A 26,846-nucleotide genomic window follows, 5' to 3' on the forward strand; every position below is an offset into this window, starting at 1 on the left:
GGGTCTGACTGAGCGCCTCCAGGAGAGAGGCCCCAGCAAGACGCGCCCCGAGGAGCGTCTTGCCTTATGTCAGCACTCGGTCTGACTGAGCGCCTCCAGGAGAGAGGCCCAAGCAAGACGCGCCCCGAGGAGCGTCTTGACACATGTCAACAATGGGTCTGACTGAGGGCCTCCAGGAGAGAAGCCCAAGCAAGACGCGGCCCGGGGAGCGTCTTGCCACATGTCAACACTGGGTCTGACTGAGCACCTCCAGGAGAGAGGCCCAAGCAAGACTCGCCCCGAGGAGCGTCTTGCCACATATCAACAATGGGTCTGACTGAGGGCCTCCATGAGAGAAGCCCAAGCAAGACGCTCCCCGAGGAGCGTCTTGCCACATGTCAGCACTCGGTCTGACTGAGCGCCTCCAGGAGAGAGGCCCAAGCAAGACGCGCCCCGAGGAGCGTCTTGCCAAATGTCACCACTGGGTCTGACTGAGCGCCTCTAGGAGAGAGGCCCAAGCAAGACGCGCCCCGAGGAGCGTCTTGCCACATGTCAACAATGATTCTGACTGAGGGCGTCCAGGAGAGAAGCCCAAGCAAGACGCGTCCCGAGGAGTGTCTTGCCACATGTCAGCACTCGGTCTGACTGAACGCCTCCAGGAGAGAAGCCCCAGCAAGACGCGCCCCGAGGAGCGTCTTGCCACATGTAATCACTGGGTCTGACTGAGCGCCTCCAGGAGAGAGGCCCCAGCAAGACGCGCCCCGAGGAGCGTCTTGCCTTATGTCAGCACTCGGTCTGACTGAGCGCCTCCAGGAGAGAGGCCCAAGAAAGACGCGTCCCGAGGAGTGTCTTGCCACATGTCAACAATGAGTCTGACTGAGGGCCTCCAGGAGAGAAGCCCAAGCAAGACGCGTCCCGAGGAGTGTCTTGCCACATGTCAACAATGGGTCTGACTGAGGGCCTCCAGGAGAGAAGCCCAAGCAAGACGCGCCCCGAGGAGCGTCTTGCCACATGTCAGCACTCGGTCTGACTGAGCGCCTCCAGGAGAGAGGCCCAAGCAAGAATCGCCCCGAGGAGCGTCTTGCCACATATCAACAATGGGTCTGACTGAGGGCCTCCATGAGAGAAGCCCAAGCAAGACGCGCCCCGAGGAGCGTCTTGCCACATATCAACAATGGGTCTGACTGAGGGCCTCCATGAGAGAAGCCCAAGCAAGACGTGCCCCGAGGAGCGTCTTGTCACGTGTCAACACTGGGTCTGACTGAGCGTCTCCAGGGGAGAGGCCCAAGCAAGATGCGCCCCGAGGAGCGTCTTGCCACATGTCACCACTGGGTCTGACTGAGCGCCTCTAGGAGAGAGGCCCAAGCAAGACGGGCCCCGAGGAGCGTCTTGCACCATGTCAACACTGGGTCTGACTGAGCACCTCCAGGAGAGAGGCCCAAGCAAGACTCGCCCCGAGGAGCATCTTGCCACATATCAACAATGGGTCTGACTGAGGGCCTCCATGAGAGAAGCCCAAGCAAGACGCGCCCCGAGGAGCGTCTTGCCACATGTCAACACTGGGTCTGACTGAGGGCTTCCAGGAGAGAAGCCCAAGCAAGACGCGTCCCGAGGTGTGTCTTGCCACATGTCAACAATGGGTCTGACTGAGGGCCTCCAGGAGAGAAGCCCAAGCAAGACGCGCCCCGAGGAGCGTCTTGCCACATGTCAGCACTCGGTCTGACTGAGCGCCTCCAGGAGAGAGGCCCAAGCAAGACGCACCCCGAGGAGCATCTTGACACATGTCAACACTGGGGCTGACAGAGGGCCTCAAGGAGAGAGGCCCAAGCAAGACGCGCCCCGAGGAGCGTCTTGCCACATATCAACAATGGGTCTGACTGAGGGCCTCCATGAGAGAAGCCCAAGCCAGACGCGCCCCGAGGAGCGTCTTGTCACGTGTCAACACTGGGTCTGACTGAGCGTCTCCAGGAGAGAGGCCGAAGCAAGACGCGCCCCGAGGAGCGTCTTGCCACATGTAAGCACTGGGTCTGACTGAGCACCTCCTGGAGAGAGGCCCCAGCAAGACGCGCCCCGAGGAGCGTCTTGCCTTATGTCAGCACTCGGTCTGACTGAGCGCCTCCAGGAGAGAGGCCCAAGCAAGACGCGCCCCGAGGAGCGTCTTGCCACATGTCAAAAATGGGTCTGACTGAGGGCCTCCAGGAGAGAAGCCCAAGCAAGACGCGCCCCAAGGAGCGTCTTGCCACATGTCAACAATGGGTCTGACTGAGCGCCTCCAGGAGAGAGGCCCAAGCAAGACGTGCCCCGAGGAGCGTCTTGCCACATGTCACCACTGGGTCTGACTGAGCGCCTCTAGGAGAGAGGCCCAAGCAAGACGCGCCCCGAGGAGCGTCTTGCCACATGTCAACAATGGGTCTGACTGAGGGCCTCCAGGAGAGAAGCCCAAGCAAGACGCGTCCCGAGGAGCGGCTTGCCACATGTCAACAATGAGTCTGACTGAGGGCCTCCAGGAGAGAAGCCCAAGCAAGACGCGTCCCGAGGAGTGTCTTGCCACTTGTCAGCACTCGGTCTGACTGAACGCCTCCAGGAGAGAAGCCCCAGCAAGACGCGCCCCGAGGAGCGTCTTGCCACATGTAAGCACTGGGTCTGACTGAGCGCCTCCAGGAGAGAGGCCCAAGCAAGACTCGCCCCGAGGAGCGTCTTGCCACATATCAACAATGGGTCTGACTGAGGGCCTCCATGAGAGAAGCCCAAGCAAGACGCGCCCCGAGGAGCGTCTTGCCACATGTCAGCACTCGGTCTGACTGAGCGCCTCCAGGAGAGAGGCCCAAGCAAGACGCGCCCCGAGGAGCGTCTTGCCACATATCAACAATGGGTCTGACTGAGGGCCTCCAGGAGAGAAGCCCAAGCAAGATGCGCCCAAAGGAGCGTCTTGCCACATGTAAACAATGGGTCTGACTGAGGGCCTCCAGGAGAGAAGCCCAAGCAAGACGCGCCCCGAGGAGCGTCTTGCCACATGTCAGCACTCGGTCTGACTGAGCGCCTCCAGGAGAGAGGCCCAAGCAAGACGCGCCCCGAGGAGCGTCTTGCCACATATCAACAATGGGTCTGACTGAGGCCCTCCATGAGAGAAGCCCAAGCAAGACGCGCCCCGAGGAGCGTCTTGCCACATGTCAGCACTCGGTCTGACTGAGCGCCTCCAGGAGACAGGCCCAAGCAAGACGCGCCCCGAGGAGCGTCTTGCCACATATCAACAATGGGTCTGACTGAGGGCCTCCATGAGAGAAGCCCAAGCAAGACGCGCCCCGAGGAGCGTCTTGCCACGTGTCACCACTGGGTCTGACTGAGCGCCTCCAGGAGAGAGGCCCAAGCAAGACGCGCCCCGAGGAGCGTCTTGCCACGTGTCAACACTGGGTCTGACTGAGCGTCTCCAGGAGAGAGGCCCAAGCAAGACGCGCCCCGAGGAGCGTCTTGCCACATGTCACCACTGGGTCTGACTGACCGCCTCCAGGAGAGAGGCCCAAGCAAGACGCGCCCCGAGGAGCGTCTTGCCACATGTAAGCACTGGGTCTGACTGAGCGCCTCCAGGAGAGAGGCCCAAGCAAGACGCACCCCGAGGAGCGTCTTGACACATGTCAACACTGGGGCTGACAGAGGGCCTCCAGGAGAGAGGCCCAAGCAAGATGCGCCCCGAGGAGCGTCTTGCCACATGTAAACAATGGGTCTGACTGAGGGCCTCCAGGAGAGAAGCCCAAGCAAGACGCGCCCCGAGGAGCGTCTTGCCACATGTCAGCACTCGGTCTGACTGAGCGCCTCCAGGAGAGAGGCCCAAGCAAGACGCGCCCCGAGGAGCGTCTTGCCACATATCAACAATGGGTCTGACTGAGGGCCTCCATTAGAGAAGCCCAAGCAAGACGCGCCCAGAGGAGTGTCTTGTCACGTGTCAACACTGGGTCTGACTGAGCGTCTCCAGGAGAGAGGCCCAAGCAAGACGCGCCCCGAGGAGCGTCTTGACACATGTCAACAATGGGTCTGACTGAGGGCCTCCAGGAGAGAAGCCCAAGCAAGACGCGGCCCGGGGAGCGTCTTGCCACATGTCAACACTGGGTCTGACTGAGCACCTCCAGGAGAGAGGCCCAAGCAAGACTCGCCCCGAGGAGCGTCTTGCCACATATCAACAATGGGTCTGACTGAGGGCCTCCATGAGAGAAGCCCAAGCAAGACGCTCCCCGAGGAGCGTCTTGCCACATGTCAGCACTCGGTCTGACTGAGCGCCTCCAGGAGAGAGGCCCAAGCAAGACGCGCCCCGAGGAGCGTCTTGCCAAATGTCACCACTGGGTCTGACTGAGCGCCTCTAGGAGAGAGGCCCAAGCAAGACGCGCCCCGAGGAGCGTCTTGCCACATGTCAACAATGATTCTGACTGAGGGCGTCCAGGAGAGAAGCCCAAGCAAGACGCGTCCCGAGGAGTGTCTTGCCACATGTCAGCACTCGGTCTGACTGAACGCCTCCAGGAGAGAAGCCCCAGCAAGACGCGCCCCGAGGAGCGTCTTGCCACATGTAATCACTGGGTCTGACTGAGCGCCTCCAGGAGAGAGGCCCCAGCAAGACGCGCCCCGAGGAGCGTCTTGCCTTATGTCAGCACTCGGTCTGACTGAGCGCCTCCAGGAGAGAGGCCCAAGAAAGACGCGTCCCGAGGAGTGTCTTGCCACATGTCAACAATGAGTCTGACTGAGGGCCTCCAGGAGAGAAGCCCAAGCAAGACGCGTCCCGAGGAGTGTCTTGCCACATGTCAACAATGGGTCTGACTGAGGGCCTCCAGGAGAGAAGCCCAAGCAAGACGCGCCCCGAGGAGCGTCTTGCCACATGTCAGCACTCGGTCTGACTGAGCGCCTCCAGGAGAGAGGCCCAAGCAAGAATCGCCCCGAGGAGCGTCTTGCCACATATCAACAATGGGTCTGACTGAGGGCCTCCATGAGAGAAGCCCAAGCAAGACGCGCCCCGAGGAGCGTCTTGCCACATATCAACAATGGGTCTGACTGAGGGCCTCCATGAGAGAAGCCCAAGCAAGACGTGCCCCGAGGAGCGTCTTGTCACGTGTCAACACTGGGTCTGACTGAGCGTCTCCAGGGGAGAGGCCCAAGCAAGATGCGCCCCGAGGAGCGTCTTGCCACATGTCACCACTGGGTCTGACTGAGCGCCTCTAGGAGAGAGGCCCAAGCAAGACGGGCCCCGAGGAGCGTCTTGCACCATGTCAACACTGGGTCTGACTGAGCACCTCCAGGAGAGAGGCCCAAGCAAGACTCGCCCCGAGGAGCATCTTGCCACATATCAACAATGGGTCTGACTGAGGGCCTCCATGAGAGAAGCCCAAGCAAGACGCGCCCCGAGGAGCGTCTTGCCACATGTCAACACTGGGTCTGACTGAGGGCTTCCAGGAGAGAAGCCCAAGCAAGACGCGTCCCGAGGTGTGTCTTGCCACATGTCAACAATGGGTCTGACTGAGGGCCTCCAGGAGAGAAGCCCAAGCAAGACGCGCCCCGAGGAGCGTCTTGCCACATGTCAGCACTCGGTCTGACTGAGCGCCTCCAGGAGAGAGGCCCAAGCAAGACGCACCCCGAGGAGCATCTTGACACATGTCAACACTGGGGCTGACAGAGGGCCTCAAGGAGAGAGGCCCAAGCAAGACGCGCCCCGAGGAGCGTCTTGCCACATATCAACAATGGGTCTGACTGAGGGCCTCCATGAGAGAAGCCCAAGCCAGACGCGCCCCGAGGAGCGTCTTGTCACGTGTCAACACTGGGTCTGACTGAGCGTCTCCAGGAGAGAGGCCGAAGCAAGACGCGCCCCGAGGAGCGTCTTGCCACATGTAAGCACTGGGTCTGACTGAGCACCTCCTGGAGAGAGGCCCCAGCAAGACGCGCCCCGAGGAGCGTCTTGCCTTATGTCAGCACTCGGTCTGACTGAGCGCCTCCAGGAGAGAGGCCCAAGCAAGACGCGCCCCGAGGAGCGTCTTGCCACATGTCAAAAATGGGTCTGACTGAGGGCCTCCAGGAGAGAAGCCCAAGCAAGACGCGCCCCAAGGAGCGTCTTGCCACATGTCAACAATGGGTCTGACTGAGCGCCTCCAGGAGAGAGGCCCAAGCAAGACGTGCCCCGAGGAGCGTCTTGCCACATGTCACCACTGGGTCTGACTGAGCGCCTCTAGGAGAGAGGCCCAAGCAAGACGCGCCCCGAGGAGCGTCTTGCCACATGTCAACAATGGGTCTGACTGAGGGCCTCCAGGAGAGAAGCCCAAGCAAGACGCGTCCCGAGGAGCGGCTTGCCACATGTCAACAATGAGTCTGACTGAGGGCCTCCAGGAGAGAAGCCCAAGCAAGACGCGTCCCGAGGAGTGTCTTGCCACTTGTCAGCACTCGGTCTGACTGAACGCCTCCAGGAGAGAAGCCCCAGCAAGACGCGCCCCGAGGAGCGTCTTGCCACATGTAAGCACTGGGTCTGACTGAGCGCCTCCAGGAGAGAGGCCCAAGCAAGACTCGCCCCGAGGAGCGTCTTGCCACATATCAACAATGGGTCTGACTGAGGGCCTCCATGAGAGAAGCCCAAGCAAGACGCGCCCCGAGGAGCGTCTTGCCACATGTCAGCACTCGGTCTGACTGAGCGCCTCCAGGAGAGAGGCCCAAGCAAGACGCGCCCCGAGGAGCGTCTTGCCACATATCAACAATGGGTCTGACTGAGGGCCTCCAGGAGAGAAGCCCAAGCAAGATGCGCCCAAAGGAGCGTCTTGCCACATGTAAACAATGGGTCTGACTGAGGGCCTCCAGGAGAGAAGCCCAAGCAAGACGCGCCCCGAGGAGCGTCTTGCCACATGTCAGCACTCGGTCTGACTGAGCGCCTCCAGGAGAGAGGCCCAAGCAAGACGCGCCCCGAGGAGCGTCTTGCCACATATCAACAATGGGTCTGACTGAGGCCCTCCATGAGAGAAGCCCAAGCAAGACGCGCCCCGAGGAGCGTCTTGCCACATATCAACAATGGGTCTGACTGAGGGCCTCCATGAGAGAAGCCCAAGCAAGACGCGCCCCGAGGAGCGTCTTGCCACGTGTCACCACTGGGTCTGACTGAGCGCCTCCAGGAGAGAGGCCCAAGCAAGACGCGCCCCGAGGAGCGTCTTGCCACGTGTCAACACTGGGTCTGACTGAGCGTCTCCAGGAGAGAGGCCCAAGCAAGACGCGCCCCGAGGAGCGTCTTGCCACATGTCACCACTGGGTCTGACTGACCGCCTCCAGGAGAGAGGCCCAAGCAAGACGCGCCCCGAGGAGCGTCTTGCCACATGTAAGCACTGGGTCTGACTGAGCGCCTCCAGGAGAGAGGCCCAAGCAAGACGCACCCCGAGGAGCGTCTTGACACATGTCAACACTGGGGCTGACAGAGGGCCTCCAGGAGAGAGGCCCAAGCAAGATGCGCCCCGAGGAGCGTCTTGCCACATGTAAACAATGGGTCTGACTGAGGGCCTCCAGGAGAGAAGCCCAAGCAAGACGCGCCCCGAGGAGCGTCTTGCCACATGTCAGCACTCGGTCTGACTGAGCGCCTCCAGGAGAGAGGCCCAAGCAAGACGCGCCCCGAGGAGCGTCTTGCCACATATCAACAATGGGTCTGACTGAGGGCCTCCATTAGAGAAGCCCAAGCAAGACGCGCCCAGAGGAGTGTCTTGTCACGTGTCAACACTGGGTCTGACTGAGCGTCTCCAGGAGAGAGGCCCAAGCAAGACGCGCCCCGAGGAGTGTCTTGCCACATGTAAGCACTGGGTCTGACTGAGCGCCTCCAGAAGAGAGGCCCCAGCAAGACGCGCCCCGAGGAGCGTCTTGCCTTATGTCAGCACTCGGTCTGACTGAGCGCCTCCAGGAGAGAGGCCCAAGCAAGACGCGCCCCGAGGAGCGTCTTGCCACATGTCAACAATGGGTCTGACTGAGATCCTCCAAGAGAGAAGCCCAAGCAAGATGCGCCCCGAGGAGCGTCTTGCACCATGTCAACACTGGGTCTGACTGAGCACCTCCAGGAGAGAGGCCCAAGCAAGACTCGCCCCGAGGAGCCTCTTGCCACATATCAACAATGGCTCTGACTGAGCGCCTCCAGGAGAGAGGCCCAAGCAAGACGCGCCCCGAGGAGCGTCTTGCCACATATCAACAATGGGTCTGACTGAGGGCCTCCATGAGAGAAGCCCAAGCAAGACGCGCCCCGAGGAGCGTCTTGTCACGTGTCAACACTGGTTCTGAATGATCGTCTCCAGGAGAGAGGCCCAAGCAAGACGCGCCCCGAGGAGCGTCTTGCCACATGTAAGCACTGGGTCTGACTGAGCGCCTCCAGGAGAGAGGCCCCAGCAAGACGCGCCCCGAGGAGCGTCTTGCCTTATGTCAGCACTCGGTCTGACTGAGCGCCTCCAGGAGAGAGGCCCAAGCAAGACGCGCCCCGAGGAGCGTCTTGCCACATGTCAACAATGGGTCTGACTGAGGGCCTCCAGGAGAGAAGCCCAAGCAAGACGCGGCCCGGCGAGCGTCTTGCCACATGTCAACACTGGGTCTGACTGAGCACCTCCAGGAGAGAGGCCCAAGCAAGACTCGCCCCGAGGAGCGTCTTGCCACATATCAACAATGGGTCTGACTGAGGGCCTCCATGAGAGAAGCCCAAGCAAGACGCGCCCCGAGGAGCGTCTTGCCACATGTCAGCACTCGGTCTGACTGAGCGCCTCCAGGAGAGAGGCCCAAGCAAGACGCGCCCCAAGGAGCATCTTGCCAAATGTCACCACTGGGTCTGACTGAGCGCCTCTAGGAGAGAGGCCCAAGCAAGACGCGCCCCGAGGAGCGTCTTGCCACATGTCAACAATGATTCTGACTGAGGGCCTCCAGGAGAGAAGCCCAAGCAAGACGCGTCCCGAGGAGTGTCTTGCCACATGTCAGCACTCGGTCTGACTGAACGCCTCCAGGAGAGAAGCCCCAGCAAGACGCGCCCCGAGGAGCATCTTGCCACATGTAAGCACTGGGTCTGACTGAGCGCCTCCAGGAGAGAGGCCCCAGCAAGACGCGCCCCGAGGAGCGTCTTGCCTTATGTCAGCACTCGGTCTGACTGAGCGCCTCCAGGAGAGAGGCCCAAGCAAGACGCGTCCCGAGGAGTGTCTTGCCACATGTCAACAATGAGTCTGACTGAGGGCCTCCAGGAGAGAAGCCCAAGCAAGACGCGTCCCGAGGAGTGTCTTGCCACATGTCAACAATGGGTCTGACTGAGGGCCTCCAGGAGAGAAGCCCAAGCAAGACGCGCCCCGAGGAGCGTCTTGCCACATGTCAGCACTCGGTCTGACTGAGCGCCTCCAGGAGAGAGGCCCAAGCAAGAATCGCCCCGAGGAGCGTCTTGCCACATATCAACAATGGGTCTGACTGAGGGCCTCCAGGAGAGAAGCCCAAGCAAGACGCGCCCCGAGGAGCGTCTTGCCACATGTCAGCACTCGGTCTGACTGAGCGCCTCCAGGAGAGAGGCCCAAGCAAGACGCGCCCCGAGGAGCGTCTTGCCACATATCAACAATGGGTCTGACTGAGGGCCTCCATGAGAGAAGCCCAAGCAAGACGCGCCCCGAGGAGCGTCTTGTCACGTGTCAACACTGGGTCTGACTGAGCGTCTCCAGGGGAGAGGCCCAAGCAAGATGCGCCCCGAGGAGCGTCTTGCCACATGTCACCACTGGGTCTGACTGAGCGCCTCTAGGAGAGAGGCCCAAGCAAGACGCGCCCCGAGGAGCGTCTTGCACCATGTCAACACTGGGTCTGACTGAGCACCTCCAGGAGAGAGGCCCAAGCAAGACTCGCCCCGAGGAGCATCTTGCCACATATCAACAATGGGTCTGACTGAGGGCCTCCATGAGAGAAGCCCAAGCAAGACGCGCCCCGAGGAGCGTCTTGTCACGTGTCAACACTGGGTCTGACTGAGCGCCTCCAGGAGAGAGGCCCAAGCAAGACGCACCCCGAGGAGCATCTTGACACATGTCAACACTGGGGCTGACAGAGGGCCTCAAGGAGAGAGGCCCAAGCAAGACGCGCCCCGAGGAGCGTCTTGCCACATATCAACAATGGGTCTGACTGAGGGCCTCCATGAGAGAAGCCCAAGCCAGACGCGCCCCGAGGAGCGTCTTGTCACGTGTCAACACTGGGTCTGACTGAGCGTCTCCAGGAGAGAGGCCCAAGCAAGACGCGCCCCGAGGAGCGTCTTGCCACATGTAAGCACTGGGTCTGACTGAGCACCTCCTGGAGAAAGGCCCCAGCAAGACGCGCCCCGAGGAGCGTCTTGCCTTATGTCAGCACTCGGTCTGACTGAGCGCCTCCAGGAGAGAGGCCCAAGCAAGACGCGCCCCGAGGAGCGTCTTGCCACATGTCAACAATGGGTCTGACTGAGGGCCTCCAGGAGAGAAGCCCAAGCAAGACGCGCCCCAAGGAGCGTCTTGCCACATGTCAACAATGGGTCTGACTGAGCGCCTCCAGGAGAGAGGCCCAAGCAAGACGTGCCCCGAGGAGCGTCTTGCCACATGTCACCACTGGGTCTGACTGAGCGCCTCTAGGAGAGAGGCCCAAGCAAGACGCGCCCCGAGGAGCATCTTGCCACATGTCAACAATGGGTCTGACTGAGCACCTCCAGGAGAGAGGCCCAAGCAAGACTCGCCCCGAGGAGCATCTTGCCACATATCAACAATGGGTCTGACTGAGGGCCTCCATGAGAGAAGCCCAAGCAAGACGCGCCCCGAGGAGCGTCTTGCCACATGTCAGCACTCGGTCTGACTGAGCGCCTCCAGGAGAGAGGCCCAAGCAAGACGCGCCCCGAGGAGCGTCTTGCCACATATCAACAATTGGTCTGACTGAGGGCCTCCATGAGAGAAGCCCAAGCAAGACGCGCCCCGAGGAGCGTCTTGTCACGTGTCAACACTGGGTCTGACTGAGGGCTTCCAGGAGAGAAGCCCAAGCAAGACGCGTCCCGAGGTGTGTCTTGCCACATGTCAACAATGGGTCTGACTGAGGGCCTCCAGGAGAGAAGCCCAAGCAAGACGCGCCCCGAGGAGCGTCTTGCCACATGTCAGCACTCGGTCTGACTGAGCGCCTCCAGGAGAGAGGCCCAAGCAAGACGCACCCCGAGGAGCGTCTTGCCACATGTAAGCACTGGGTCTGACTGAGCACCTCCTGGAGAGAGGCCCCAGCAAGACGCGCCCCGAGGAGCGTCTTGCCTTATGTCAGCACTCGGTCTGACTGAGCGCCTCCAGGAGAGAGGCCCAAGCAAGACGCGCCCCGAGGAGCGTCTTGCCACATGTCAACAATGGGTCTGACTGAGGGCCTCCAGGAGAGAAGCCCAAGCAAGACGCGCCCCAAGGAGCGTCTTGCCACATGTCAACAATGGGTCTGACTGAGCGCCTCCAGGAGAGAGGCCCAAGCAAGACGTGCCCCGAGGAGCGTCTTGCCACATGTCACCACTGGGTCTGACTGAGCGCCTCTAGGAGAGAGGCCCAAGCAAGACGCGCCCCGAGGAGCGTCTTGCCACATGTCAACAATGGGTCTGACTGAGGGCCTCCATGAGAGAAGCCCAAGCAAGACGCGCCCCGAGGAGCGTCTTGCCACATGTCAGCACTCGGTCTGACTGAGCGCCTCCAGGAGAGAGGCCCAAGCAAGACGCGCCCCAAGGAGCATCTTGCCAAATGTCACCACTGGGTCTGACTGAGCGCCTCTAGGAGAGAGGCCCAAGCAAGACGCGCCCCGAGGAGCGTCTTGCCACATGTCAACAATGATTCTGACTGAGGGCCTCCAGGAGAGAAGCCCAAGCAAGACGCGTCCCGAGGAGTGTCTTGCCACATGTCAGCACTCGGTCTGACTGAACGCCTCCAGGAGAGAAGCCCCAGCAAGACGCGCCCCGAGGAGCATCTTGCCACATGTAAGCACTGGGTCTGACTGAGCGCCTCCAGGAGAGAGGCCCCAGCAAGACGCGCCCCGAGGAGCGTCTTGCCTTATGTCAGCACTCGGTCTGACTGAGCGCCTCCAGGAGAGAGGCCCAAGCAAGACGCGTCCCGAGGAGTGTCTTGCCACATGTCAACAATGAGTCTGACTGAGGGCCTCCAGGAGAGAAGCCCAAGCAAGACGCGTCCCGAGGAGTGTCTTGCCACATGTCAACAATGGGTCTGACTGAGGGCCTCCAGGAGAGAAGCCCAAGCAAGACGCGCCCCGAGGAGCGTCTTGCCACATGTCAGCACTCGGTCTGACTGAGCGCCTCCAGGAGAGAGGCCCAAGCAAGAATCGCCCCGAGGAGCGTCTTGCCACATATCAACAATGGGTCTGACTGAGGGCCTCCAGGAGAGAAGCCCAAGCAAGACGCGCCCCGAGGAGCGTCTTGCCACATGTCAGCACTCGGTCTGACTGAGCGCCTCCAGGAGAGAGGCCCAAGCAAGACGCGCCCCGAGGAGCGTCTTGCCACATATCAACAATGGGTCTGACTGAGGGCCTCCATGAGAGAAGCCCAAGCAAGACGCGCCCCGAGGAGCGTCTTGTCACGTGTCAACACTGGGTCTGACTGAGCGTCTCCAGGGGAGAGGCCCAAGCAAGATGCGCCCCGAGGAGCGTCTTGCCACATGTCACCACTGGGTCTGACTGAGCGCCTCTAGGAGAGAGGCCCAAGCAAGACGCGCCCCGAGGAGCGTCTTGCACCATGTCAACACTGGGTCTGACTGAGCACCTCCAGGAGAGAGGCCCAAGCAAGACTCGCCCCGAGGAGCATCTTGCCACATATCAACAATGGGTCTGACTGAGGGCCTCCATGAGAGAAGCCCAAGCAAGACGCGCCCCGAGGAGCGTCTTGTCACGTGTCAACACTGGGTCTGACTGAGCGCCTCCAGGAGAGAGGCCCAAGCAAGACGCACCCCGAGGAGCATCTTGACACATGTCAACACTGGGGCTGACAGAGGGCCTCAAGGAGAGAGGCCCAAGCAAGACGCGCCCCGAGGAGCGTCTTGCCACATATCAACAATGGGTCTGACTGAGGGCCTCCATGAGAGAAGCCCAAGCCAGACGCGCCCCGAGGAGCGTCTTGTCACGTGTCAACACTGGGTCTGACTGAGCGTCTCCAGGAGAGAGGCCCAAGCAAGACGCGCCCCGAGGAGCGTCTTGCCACATGTAAGCACTGGGTCTGACTGAGCACCTCCTGGAGAAAGGCCCCAGCAAGACGCGCCCCGAGGAGCGTCTTGCCTTATGTCAGCACTCGGTCTGACTGAGCGCCTCCAGGAGAGAGGCCCAAGCAAGACGCGCCCCGAGGAGCGTCTTGCCACATGTCAACAATGGGTCTGACTGAGGGCCTCCAGGAGAGAAGCCCAAGCAAGACGCGCCCCAAGGAGCGTCTTGCCACATGTCAACAATGGGTCTGACTGAGCGCCTCCAGGAGAGAGGCCCAAGCAAGACGTGCCCCGAGGAGCGTCTTGCCACATGTCACCACTGGGTCTGACTGAGCGCCTCTAGGAGAGAGGCCCAAGCAAGACGCGCCCCGAGGAGCATCTTGCCACATGTCAACAATGGGTCTGACTGAGCACCTCCAGGAGAGAGGCCCAAGCAAGACTCGCCCCGAGGAGCATCTTGCCACATATCAACAATGGGTCTGACTGAGGGCCTCCATGAGAGAAGCCCAAGCAAGACGCGCCCCGAGGAGCGTCTTGCCACATGTCAGCACTCGGTCTGACTGAGCGCCTCCAGGAGAGAGGCCCAAGCAAGACGCGCCCCGAGGAGCGTCTTGCCACATATCAACAATTGGTCTGACTGAGGGCCTCCATGAGAGAAGCCCAAGCAAGACGCGCCCCGAGGAGCGTCTTGTCACGTGTCAACACTGGGTCTGACTGAGGGCTTCCAGGAGAGAAGCCCAAGCAAGACGCGTCCCGAGGTGTGTCTTGCCACATGTCAACAATGGGTCTGACTGAGGGCCTCCAGGAGAGAAGCCCAAGCAAGACGCGCCCCGAGGAGCGTCTTGCCACATGTCAGCACTCGGTCTGACTGAGCGCCTCCAGGAGAGAGGCCCAAGCAAGACGCACCCCGAGGAGCGTCTTGCCACATGTAAGCACTGGGTCTGACTGAGCACCTCCTGGAGAGAGGCCCCAGCAAGACGCGCCCCGAGGAGCGTCTTGCCTTATGTCAGCACTCGGTCTGACTGAGCGCCTCCAGGAGAGAGGCCCAAGCAAGACGCGCCCCGAGGAGCGTCTTGCCACATGTCAACAATGGGTCTGACTGAGGGCCTCCAGGAGAGAAGCCCAAGCAAGACGCGCCCCAAGGAGCGTCTTGCCACATGTCAACAATGGGTCTGACTGAGCGCCTCCAGGAGAGAGGCCCAAGCAAGACGTGCCCCGAGGAGCGTCTTGCCACATGTCACCACTGGGTCTGACTGAGCGCCTCTAGGAGAGAGGCCCAAGCAAGACGCGCCCCGAGGAGCGTCTTGCCACATGTCAACAATGGGTCTGACTGAGGGCCTCCAGGAGAGAAGCCCAAGCAAGACGCGTCCCGAGGAGCGTCTTGCCACATGTCAACAATGAGTCTGACTGAGGGCCTCCAGGAGAGAAGCCCAAGCAAGACGCGTCCCGAGGAGTGTCTTGCCACATGTCAGCACTCGGTCTGACTGAACGCCTCCAGGAGAGAAGCCCCAGCAAGACGCGCCCCGAGGAGCGTCTTGCCACATGTAAGCACTGGGTCTGACTGAGCGCCTCCAGGAGAGAGGCCCAAGCAAGACTCGCCCCGAGGAGCGTCTTGCCACATATCAACAATGGGTCTGACTGAGGGCCTCCATGAGAGAAGCCCAAGCAAGACGCGCCCCGAGGAGCGTCTTGCCACATGTCAGCACTCGGTCTGACTGAGCGCCTCCAGGAGAGAGGCCCAAGCAAGACGCGCCCCGAGGAGCGTCTTGCCACATATCAACAATGGGTCTGACTGAGGGCCTCCATGAGAGAAGCCCAAGCAAGACGCGCCCCGAGGAGCGTCTTGTCACATGTCAACACTGGGTCTGACTGAGCGTCTCCAGGGGAGAGGCCCAAGCAAGACGCGCCCCGAGGAGCGTCTTGCCACATGTCACCACTGGGTCTGACTGAGCGCCTCTAGGAGAGAGGCCCAAGCAAGACGTGCCCCGAGGAGCGTCTTGCACCATGTCAACACTGGGTCTGACTGAGCACCTCCAGGAGAGAGGCCCAAGCAAGACTCGCCCCGAGGAGCGTCTTGCCACATATCAACAATGGGTCTGACTGAGGGCCTCCATGAGAGAAGCCCAAGCAAGAGGCGCCCCGAGGAGCGTATTGCCACATGTCAGCACTCGGTCTGACTGAGCACCTCCAGGAGAGAGGCCCAAGCAAGACGCGCCCCGAGGAGCGTCTTGCCACATATCAACAATGGGTCTGACTGAGGGCCTCCATGAGAGAAGCCCAAGCAAGACGCGCCCCAAGGAGCGTCTTGTAACGTGTCAACACTGGGTCTGACTGAGCGTCTCCAGGGGAGAGGCCCAAGCAAGACGCGCCCCCAGGAGCGTCTTGCCACATGTCACCACTGGGTCTGACTGAGCGCCTCTAGGAGAGAGGCCCAAGCAAGACGCGCCCCGAGGAGCGTCTTGCCACATGTCAACAATGAGTTTTACTGAGGGCCTCCAAGAGAGAAGCCCAAGCAAGACGCGTCCCGAGGAGTGTCTTGCCACATGTCAGCACTCGGTCTGACTGAACGCCTCCAGGAGAGAAGCCCCAGCAAGACGCGCCCCGAGGAGCGTCTTGCCACATGTAAGCACTGGGTCTGACTGAGCGCCTCCAGGAGAGAGGCACCAGCAAGACGCGCCCCGAGGAGCGTCTTGCCTTATGTCAGCACTCGGTCTGACTGAGCGCCTCCAGGAGAGAGGCCCAAGCAAGACGCGTCCCGAGGAGTGTCTTGCCACATGTCAACAATGAGTCTGACTGAGGGCCTCCAGGAGAGAAGCCCAAGCAAGACGCGCCCTGAGGAGCGTCTTGCCACATGTCAGCACTCGGTCTGACTGAGCGCCTCCAGGAGAGAGGCCCAAGCAAGACGCACCCCGAGGAGCGTCTTGACACATGTCAACACTGGGGCTGACAGAGGGCCTCCAGGAGAGAGGCCCACGCAAGATGCGCCCCGAGGAGCGTCTTGCCACAGGTAAACAATGGGTCTGACTGAGGGCCTCCATGAGAGAAGCCCAAGCAAGACGCGCCCCGAGGAGCGTCTTGTCACGTGTCAACACTGGGTCTGACTGAGCGTCTCCAGGAGAGAGGCCCAAGCAAGACGCGCCCCGAGGAGCGTCTTGCCACATGTAAGCACTGGGTCTGACTGAGCACCTCCTGGAGAGAGGCCCCAGCAAGACACGCCCCGAGGAGCGTCTTGCCTTATGTCAGCACTCGGTCTGACTGAGCGCCTCCAGGAGAGAGGCCCAAGCAAGACGCGCCCCGAGGAGCGTCTTGCCACATGTCAACAATGGGTCTGACTGAGGGCCTCCAGGAGAGAAGCCCAAGCAAGACGCGCCCCGAGGAGCGTCTTGCCACATATCAACAATGGGTCTGACTGAGGGCCTCCATGAGAGAAGCCCAAGCAAGACGCGCCCCGAGGAGCGTCTTGTCACGTGTCAACACTGGGTCTGACTGAGCGTCTCCAGGGGAGAGGCCCAAGCAAGATGCGCCCCGAGGAGCGTCTTGCCACATGTCACCACTAGGTCTGACTGAGCGCCTCTAGGAGAGAGGCCCAAGCAAGACGCGCCCCAAGGAGCGTCTTGCACCATGTCAACACTGGGTCTGACTGAGCACCTCCAGGAGAGAGGCCCAAGCAAGACTCGCCCCGAGGAGCGTCTTGCCACATATCAACAATGGGTCTGACTAAGGGCCTCCATGAGAGAAGCCCAAGCAAGACGCGCCCCGAGGAGCGTCTTGCCACATGTCAGCACTCGGTCTGACTGAGCGCCTCCAGGAGAGAGGCCCAAGCAAGACGCGCCCCGAGGAGCGTCTTGCCACATATCAACAATGGGTCGGACTGAGGGCCTCCATGAGAGAAGCCCAAGCAAGACGCGCCCCGAGGAGCGTCTTGTCACGTGTCAACACTGGGTCTGACTGAGGGCTTCCAGGAGAGAAGCCCAAGCAAGACGCGTCCCGAGGTGTGTCTTGCCACATGTCAACAATGGGTCTGACTGAAGGCCTCCAGGAGATAAGCCCAAGCAAGACGCGCCCCGAGGAGCGTCTTGCCACATGTCAGCACTCGGTCTGACTGAGCGCCTCCAGGAGAGAGGCCCAAGCAAGACGCACCCCGAGGAGCATCTTGACACATGTCAACACTGGGGCTGACAGAGGGCCTCAAGGAGAGAGGCCCAAGCAAGACGCGCCCCGAGGAGCGTCTTGCCACATATCAACAATGGGTCTGACTGAGGGCCTCCATGAGAGAAGCCCAAGCAAGACGCGCCCCGAGGAGCGTCTTGTCACGTGTCAACACTGGGTCTGACTGAGCGTCTCCAGGAGAGAGGCCCAAGCAAGACGCGCCCCGAGGAGCGTCTTGCCACATGTAAGCACTGGGTCTGACTGAGCACCTCCTGGAGAGAGGCCCCAGCAAGACGCGCCCCGAGGAGCGTCTTGCCTTATGTCAGCACTCGGTCTGACTGAGCGCCTCCAGGAGAGAGGCCCAAGCAAGACGCGCCCCGAGGAGCGTCTTGCCACATGTCAACAATGGGTCTGACTGAGGGCCTCCAGGAGAGAAGCCCAAGCAAGACGCGCCCCAAGGAGCGTCTTGCCACATGTCAACAATGGGTCTGACTGAGCGCCTCCAGGAGAGAGGCCCAAGCAAGACGTGCCCCGAGGAGCGTCTTGCCACATGTCACCACTGGGTCTGACTGAGCACCTCCAGGAGAGAGGCCCAAGCAAGATGCGCCCCGAGGAGCGTCTTGCCACATGTCAACAATGGGTCTGACTGAGGGCCTCCAGGAGAGAAGCCCAAGCAAGACGCGTCCCGAGGAGCGTCTTGCCACATGTCAACAATGAGTCTGACTGAGGGCCTCCAGGAGAGAAGCCCAAGCAAGACACGTCCCGAGGATTGTCTTGCCACATGTCAGCACTCGGTCTGACTGAACGCCTCCAGGAGAGAAGCCCCAGCAAGACGCGCCCCGAGGAGCGTCTTGCCACATGTAAGCACTGGGTCTGACTGAGCGCCTCCAGGAGAGAGGCCCAAGCAAGACTCGCCCCGAGGAGCGTCTTGCCACATATCAACAATGGGTCTGACTGAGGGCCTCCATGAGAGAAGCCCAAGCAAGACGCGCCCCGAGGAGCGTCTTGCCACATGTCAGCACTCGGTCTGACTGAGCGCCTCCAGGAGAGAGGCCCAAGCAAGACGCGCCCCGAGGAGCGTCTTGCCACATATCAACAATGGGTCTGACTGAGGGCCTCCATGAGAGAAGCCCAAGCAAGAAGCGCCCCGAGGAGCGTCTTGTCACATGTCAACACTGGGTCTGACTGAGCGTCTCCAGGGGAGAGGCCCAAGCAAGACGCGCCCCGAGGAGCGTCTTGCCACATGTCACCACTGGGTCTGACTGAGCGCCTCTAGGAGAGAGGCCCAAGCAAGACGCGCCCCGAGGAGCGTCTTGCCACATGTCAACAATGAGTCTGACTGAGGGCCTCCAGGAGAGAAGCCCAAGCAAGACGCGTCCCGAGGAGTGTCTTGCCACATGTCAGCACTCAGTCTGACTGAACGCCTCCAGGAGAGAAGCCCCAGCAAGACGCGCCCCGAGGAGCGTCTTGCCACATGTAAGCACTGGGTCTGACTGAGCGCCTCCAGGAGAGAGGCCCCAGCAAGACGGGCCCCGAGGAGCGTCTTGCCTTATGTCAGCACTCGGTCTGACTGAGCGCCTCCAGGAGAGAGGCCCAAGCAAGACGCGTCCCGAGGAGTGTCTTGCCACATGTCAACTATGAGTCTGACTGAGGGCCTCCAGGAGAGAAGCCCAAGCAAGACGCGTCCCGAGGAGTGTCTTGCCACATGTCAACAATGGGTCTGACTGAGGGCCTCCAGGAGAGAAGCCCAAGCAAGACGAGCCCCGAGGAGCGTCTTGCCACATGTCAGCACTCGGTCTGACTGAGCGCCTCCAGGAGAGAGGCCCAAGCAAGACTCGCCCCGAGGAGCGTCTTGCCACATATCAACAATGGGTCTGACTGAGGGCCTCCATGAGAGAAGCCCAAGCAAGACGCGCCCCGAGGAGCGTCTTGCCACATGTCAGCACTCGGTCTGACTGAGCGCCTCCAGGAGAGAGGCCCAAGCAAGACGCGCCCCGAGGAGCGTCTTGCCACATATCAACAATGGGTCTGACTGAGGGCCTCCATGAGAGAAGCCCAAGCAAGACGCGCCCCGAGGAGCGTCTTGTCACGTGTCAACACTGGGTCTGACTGAGCGTCTCCAGGGGAGAGGCCCAAGCAAGACGCGCCCCGAGGAGCGTCTTGCCACATGTCACCACTGGGTCTGACTGAGCGCCTCTAGGAGAGAGGCCCAAGCAAGACGCGCCCCGAGGAGCGTCTTGCACCATGTCAACACTGGGTCTGACTGAGCACCTCCAGGAGAGAGGACCAAGCAAGACTCGCCCCGAGGAGCGTCTTGCCACATATCAACAATGGGTCTGACTGAGGGCCTCCATGAGAGAAGCCCAAGCAAGAGGCGCCCCGAGGAGCGTATTGCCACATGTCAGCACTCGGTCTGACTGAGCGCCTCCAGGAGAGAGGCCCAAGCAAGACGCGCCCCGAGGAGCGTCTTGCCACATATTAACAATGGGTCTGACTGAGGGCCTCCATGAGAGAAGCCCAAGCAAGACGCGCCCCGAGGAGCGTCTTGTCACGTGTCAACACTGGGTCTGACTGAGCGTCTCCAGGGGAGAGGCCCAAGCAAGACGCGCCCCCAGGAGCGTCTTGCCACATGTCACCACTGGGTCTGACTGAGCGCCTCTAGGAGAGAGGCCCAAGCAAGACGCGCCCCGAGGAGCGTCTTGCCACATGTCAACAATGAGTCTGACTGAGGGCCTCCAAGAGAGAAGCCCAAGCAAGACGCGTCCCGAGGAGTGTCTTGCCACATGTCAGCACTCGGTCTGACTGAACGCCTCCAGGAGAGAAGCCCCAGCAAGACGCGCCCCGAGGAGCGTCTTGCCACATGTAAGCACTGGGTCTGACTGAGCGCCTCCAGGAGAGAGGCACCAGCAAGACGCGCCCCGAGGAGCGTCTTGCCTTATGTCAGCACTCGGTCTGACTGAGCGCCTCCAGGAGAGAGGCCCAAGCAAGACGCGTCCCGAGGAGTGTCTTGCCACATGTCAACAATGAGTCTGACTGAGGGCCTCCAGGAGAGAAGCCCAAGCAAGACGCGCCCCGAGGAGCGTCTTGCCACATGTCAGCACTCGGTCTGACTGAGCGCCTCCAGGAGAGAGGCCCAAGCAAGACGCACCCCGAGGAGCGTCTTGACACTTGTCAACACTGGGGCTGACAGAGGGCCTCCAGGAGAGAGGCCCACGCAAGATGCGCCCCGAGGAGCGTCTTGCCACAGGTAAACAATGGGTCTGACTGAGGGCCTCCATGAGAGAAGCCCAAGCAAGACGCGCCCCGAGGAGCGTCTTGTCACGTGTCAACACTGGGTCTGACTGAGCGTCTCCAGGAGAGAGGCCCAAGCAAGACGCGCCCCGAGGAGCGTCTTGCCACATGTAAGCACTGGGTCTGACTGAGCACCTCCTGGAGAGAGGCCCCAGCAAGACACGCCCCGAGGAGCGTCTTGCCTTATGTCAGCACTCGGTCTTACTGAGCGCCTCCAGGAGAGAGGCCCAAGCAAGACGCGCCCCGAGGAGCGTCTTGCCACATGTCAACAATGGGTCTGACTGAGGGCCTCCAGGAGAGAAGCCCAAGCAAGACGCGCCCCGAGGAGCGTCTTGCCACATGTCAGCACTCGGTCTGACTGAGCGCCTCCAGGAGAGAGGCCCAAGCAAGACGCGCCCCGAGGAGCATCTTGCCACATATCAACAATGGGTCTGACTGAGGGCCTCCATGAGAGAAGCCCAAGCAAGACGCGCCCCGAGGAGCGTCTTGTCACATGTCAACACTGGGTCTGACTGAGCGTCTCCAGGGGAGAGGCCCAAGCAAGACGCGCCCCGAGGAGCGTCTTGCCACATGTCACCACTGGGTCTGACTGAGCGCCTCTAGGAGAGAGGCCCAAGCAAGACGCGCCCCGAGGAGCGTCTTGCCACATGTCAACAATGAGTCTGACTGAGGGCCTCCAGGAGAGAAGCCCCAGCAAGACGCGCCCCGAGGAGCGTCTTGCCATATGTAAGCACTGGGTCTGACTGAGCGCCTCCAGGAGAGAGGCCCCAGCAAGACGAGCCCCGAGGAGCGTCTTGCCTTATGTCAGCACTCGGTCTGACTGAGCGCCTCCAGGAGAGAGGCCCAAGCAAGACGCGTCCCGAGGAGTGTCTTGCCACATGTCAACTATGAGTCTGACTGAGGGCCTCCAGGAGAGAAGCCCAAGCAAGACTCGTCCCGAGGAGTGTCTTGCCACATGTCAACAATGGGTCTGACTGAGGGCCTCCAGGAGAGAAGCCCAAGCAAGACGAGCCCCGAGGAGCGTCTTGCCACATGTCAGCACTCGGTCTGACTGAGCGCCTCCAGGAGAGAGGCCCAAGCAAGACTCGCCCCGAGGAGCGTCTTGCCACATATCAACAATGGGTCTGACTGAGGGCCTCCATGAGAGAAGCCCAAGCAAGACGCGCCCCGAGGAGCGTCTTGCCACATGTCAGCACTCGGTCTGACTGAGCGCCTCCAGGAGAGAGGCCCAAGCAAGACGCGCCCCGAGGAGCGTCTTGCCACATATCAACAATGGGTCTGACTGAGGGCCTCCATGAGAGAAGCCCAAGCAAGACGCGCCCCGAAGAGCGTCTTGTCACGTGTCAACACTGGGTCTGACTGAGCGTCTCCAGGGGAGAGGCCCAAGCAAGACGCGCCCCGAGGAGCGTCTTGCCACATGTCACCACTGGGTCTGACTGAGCGCCTCTAGGAGAGAGGCCCAAGCAAGACGCGCCCCGAGGAGCGTCTTGCACCATGTCAACACTGGGTCTGACTGAGCACCTCCAGGAGAGAGGCCCAAGCAAGACTCGCCCCGAGGAGCGTCTTGCCACATATCAACAATGGGTCTGACTGAGGGCCTCCATGAGAGAAGCCCAAGCAAGAGGCGCCCCGAGGAGCGTATTGCCACATGTCAGCACTCGGTCTGACTGAGCGCCTCCAGGAGAGAGGCCCAAGCAAGACGCGCCCCGAGGAGCGTCTTGCCACATATCAACAATGGGTCTGACTGAGGGCCTCCATGAGAGAAGCCCAAGCAAGACGCGCCCCAAGGAGCGTCTTGTCACGTGTCAACACTGGGTCTGACTGAGCGTCTCCAGGGGAGAGGCCCAAGCAAGACGCGCCCCCAGGAGCGTCTTGCCACATGTCACCACTGGGTCTGACTGAGCGCCTCTAGGAGAGAGGCCCAAGCAAGACGCGCCCCGAGGAGCGTCTTGCCACATGTCAACAATGAGTCTGACTGAGGGCCTCCAAGAGAGAAGCCCAAGCAAGACGCGTCCCGAGGAGTGTCTTGCCACATGTCAGCACTCGGTCTGACTGAACGCCTCCAGGAGAGAAGCCCCAGCAAGACGCGCCCCGAGGAGCGTCTTGCCACATGTAAGCACTGGGTCTGACTGAGCGCCTCCAGGAGAGAGGCACCAGCAAGACGCGCCCCGAGGAGCGTCTTGCCTTATGTCAGCACTCGGTCTGACTGAGCGCCTCTAGGAGAGAGGCCCAAGCAAGACGCGCCCCGAGGAGCGTCTTGCCACATGTCAACAATGAGTCTGACTGAGGGCCTCCAGGAGAGAAGCCCCAGCAAGACGCGCCCCGAGGAGCGTCTTGCCATATGTAAGCACTGGGTCTGACTGAGCGCCTCCAGGAGAGAGGCCCCAGCAAGACGAGCCCCGAGGAGCGTCTTGCCTTATGTCAGCACTCGGTCTGACTGAGCGCCTCCAGGAGAGAGGCCCAAGCAAGACGCGTCCCGAGGAGTGTCTTGCCACATGTCAACTATGAGTCTGACTGAGGGCCTCCAGGAGAGAAGCCCAAGCAAGACGAGCCCCGAGGAGCGTCTTGCCACATGTCAGCACTCGGTCTGACTGAGCGCCTCCAGGAGAGAGGCCCAAGCAAGACGCGTCCCGAGGAGTGTCTTGCCACATGTCAACAATGGGTCTGACTGAGGGCCTCCAGGAGAGAAGCCCAAGCAAGACGAGCCCCGAGGAGCGTCTTGCCACATGTCAGCACTCGGTCTGACTGAGCGCCTCCAGGAGAGAGGCCCAAGCAAGACTCGCCCCGAGGAGCGTCTTGCCACATATCAACAATGGGTCTGACTGAGGGCCTCCATGAGAGAAGCCCAAGCAAGACGCGCCCCGAGGAGCGTCTTGCCACATGTCAGCACTCGGTCTGACTGAGCGCCTCCAGGAGAGAGGCCCAAGCAAGACGCGCCCCGAGGAGCGTCTTGCCACATATCAACAATGGGTCTGACTGAGGGCCTCCATGAGAGAAGCCCAAGCAAGACGCGCCCCGAAGAGCGTCTTGTCACGTGTCAACACTGGGTCTGACTGAGCGTCTCCAGGGGAGAGGCCCAAGCAAGACGCGCCCCGAGGAGCGTCTTGCCACATGTCACCACTGGGTCTGACTGAGCGCCTCTAGGAGAGAGGCCCAAGCAAGACGCGCCCCGAGGAGCGTCTTGCACCATGTCAACACTGGGTCTGACTGAGCACCTCCAGGAGAGAGGCCCAAGCAAGACTCGCCCCGAGGAGCGTCTTGCCACATATCAACAATGGGTCTGACTGAGGGCCTCCATGAGAGAAGCCCAAGCAAGAGGCGCCCCGAGGAGCGTATTGCCACATGTCAGCACTCGGTCTGACTGAGCGCCTCCAGGAGAGAGGCCCAAGCAAGACGCGCCCCGAGGAGCGTCTTGCCACATATCAACAATGGGTCTGACTGAGGGCCTCCATGAGAGAAGCCCAAGCAAGACGCTCCCCAAGGAGCGTCTTGTCACGTGTCAACACTGGGTCTGACTGAGCGTCTCCAGGGGAGAGGCCCAAGCAAGACGCGCCCCCAGGAGCGTCTTGCCACATGTCACCACTGGGTCTGACTGAGCGCCTCTAGGAGAGAGGCCCAAGCAAGACGCGCCCCGAGGAGCGTCTTGCCACATGTCAACAATGAGTCTGACTGAGGGCCTCCAAGAGAGAAGCCCAAGCAAGACGCGTCTCGAGGAGTGTCTTGCCACATGTCAGCACTCGGTCTGACTGAACGCCTCCAGGAGAGAAGCCCCAGCAAGACGCGCCCCGAGGAGCGTCTTGCCACATGTAAGCACTGGGTCTGACTGAGCGCCTCCAGGAGAGAGGCACCAGCAAGACGCGCCCCGAGGAGCGTCTTGCCTTATGTCAGCACTCGGTCTGACTGAGCGCCTCCAGGAGAGAGGCCCAAGCAAGACGCGTCCCGAGGAGTGTCTTGCCACATGTCAACAATGAGTCTGACTGAGGGCCTCCAGGAGAGAAGCCCAAGCAAGACGCGCCCTGAGGAGCGTCTTGCCACATGTCAGCACTCGGTCTGACTGAGCGCCTCCAGGAGAGAGGCCCAAGCAAGACGCACCCCGAGGAGCGTCTTGACACATGTCAACACTGGGGCTGACAGAGGGCCTCCAGGAGAGAGGCCCACGCAAGATGCGCCCCGAGGAGCGTCTTGCCACAGGTAAACAATGGGTCTGACTGAGGGCCTCCATGAGAGAAGCCCAAGCAAGACGCGCCCCGAGGAGCGTCTTGTCACGTGTCAACACTGGGTCTGACTGAGCGTCTCCAGGAGAGAGGCCCAAGCAAGACGCGCCCCGAGGAGCGTCTTGCCACATGTAAGCACTGGGTCTGACTGAGCACCTCCTGGAGAGAGGCCCCAGCAAGACACGCCCCGAGGAGCGTCTTGCCTTATGTCAGCACTCGGTCTGACTGAGCGCCTCCAGGAGAGAGGCCCAAGCAAGACGCGCCCCGAGGAGCGTCTTGCCACATGTCAACAATGGGTCTGACTGAGGGCCTCCAGGAGAGAAGCCCAAGCAAGACGCGCCCCGAGGAGCGTCTTGCCACATATCAACAATGGGTCTGACTGAGGGCCTCCATGAGAGAAGCCCAAGCAAGACGCGCCCCGAGGAGCGTCTTGTCACGTGTCAACACTGGGTCTGACTGAGCGTCTCCAGGGGAGAGGCCCAAGCAAGATGCGCCCCGAGGAGCGTCTTGCCACATGTCACCACTGGGTCTGACTGAGCGCCTCTAGGAGAGAGCCCCAAGCAAGACGCGCCCCGAGGAGCGTCTTGCACCATGTCAACACTGGGTCTGACTGAGCACCTCCAGGAGAGAGGCCCAAGCAAGACTCGCCCCGAGGAGCGTCTTGCCACATATCAACAATGGGTCTGACTGAGGGCCTCCATGAGAGAAGCCCAAGCAAGACGCGCCCCGAGGAGCGTCTTGCCACATGTCAGCACTCGGTCTGACTGAGCGCCTCCAGGAGAGAGGCCCAAGCAAGACGCGCCCCGAGGAGCGTCTTGCCACATATCAACAATGGGTCGGACTGAGGGCCTCCATGAGAGAAGCCCAAGCAAGACGCGCCCCGAGGAGCGTCTTGTCACGTGTCAACACTGGGTCTGACTGAGGGCTTCCAGGAGAGAAGCCCAAGCAAGACGCGTCCCGAGGTGTGTCTTGCCACATGTCAACAATGGGTCTGACTGAAGGCCTCCAGGAGAGAAGCCCAAGCAAGACGCGCCCCGAGGAGCGTCTTGCCACATGTCAGCACTCGGTCTGACTGAGCGCCTCCAGGAGAGAGGCCCAAGCAAGACGCACCCCGAGGAGCATCTTGACACATGTCAACACTGGGGCTGACAGAGGGCCTCAAGGAGAGAGGCCCAAGCAAGACGCGCCCCGAGGAGCGTCTTGCCACATATCAACAATGGGTCTGACTGAGGGCCTCCATGAGAGAAGCCCAAGCAAGACGCGCCCCGAGGAGCGTCTTGTCACGTGTCAACACTGGGTCTGACTGAGCGTCTCCAGGAGAGAGGCCCAAGCAAGACGCGCCCCGAGGAGCGTCTTGCCACATGTAAGCACTGGGTCTGACTGAGCACCTCCTGGAGAGAGGCCCCAGCAAGACGCGCCCTGAGGAGCGTCTTGCCTTATGTCAGCACTCGGTCTGACTGAGCGCCTCCAGGAGAGAGGCCCAAGCAAGACGCGCCCCGAGGAGCGTCTTGCCACATGTCAACAATGGGTCTGACTGAGGGCATCCAGGAGAGAAGCCCAAGCAAGACGCGCCCCAAGGAGCGTCTTGCCACATGTCAACAATGGGTCTGACTGAGCGCCTCCAGGAGAGAGGCCCAAGCAAGACGTGCCCCGAGGAGCGTCTTGCCACATGTCACCACTGGGTCTGACTGAGCACCTCCAGGAGAGAGGCCCAAGCAAGACGCGCCCCGAGGAGCGTCTTGCCACATGTCAACAATGGGTCTGACTGAGGGCCTCCAGGAGAGAAGCCCAAGCAAGACGCGTCCCGAGGAGCGTCTTGCCACATGTCAACAATGAGTCTGACTGAGGGCCTCCAGGAGAGAAGCCCAAGCAAGACACGTCCCGAGGAGTGTCTTGCCACATGTCAGCACTCGGTCTGACTGAACGCCTCCAGGAGAGAAGCCCCAGCAAGACGCGCCCCGAGGAGCGTCTTGCCACATGTAAGCACTGGGTCTGACTGAGCGCCTCCAGGAGAGAGGCCCAAGCAAGACTCGCCCCG

This window comes from Nothobranchius furzeri, chromosome 10 (assembly GCF_043380555.1).
Source record: "Nothobranchius furzeri strain GRZ-AD chromosome 10, NfurGRZ-RIMD1, whole genome shotgun sequence".
Taxonomy (NCBI): domain Eukaryota; kingdom Metazoa; phylum Chordata; class Actinopteri; order Cyprinodontiformes; family Nothobranchiidae; genus Nothobranchius; species Nothobranchius furzeri.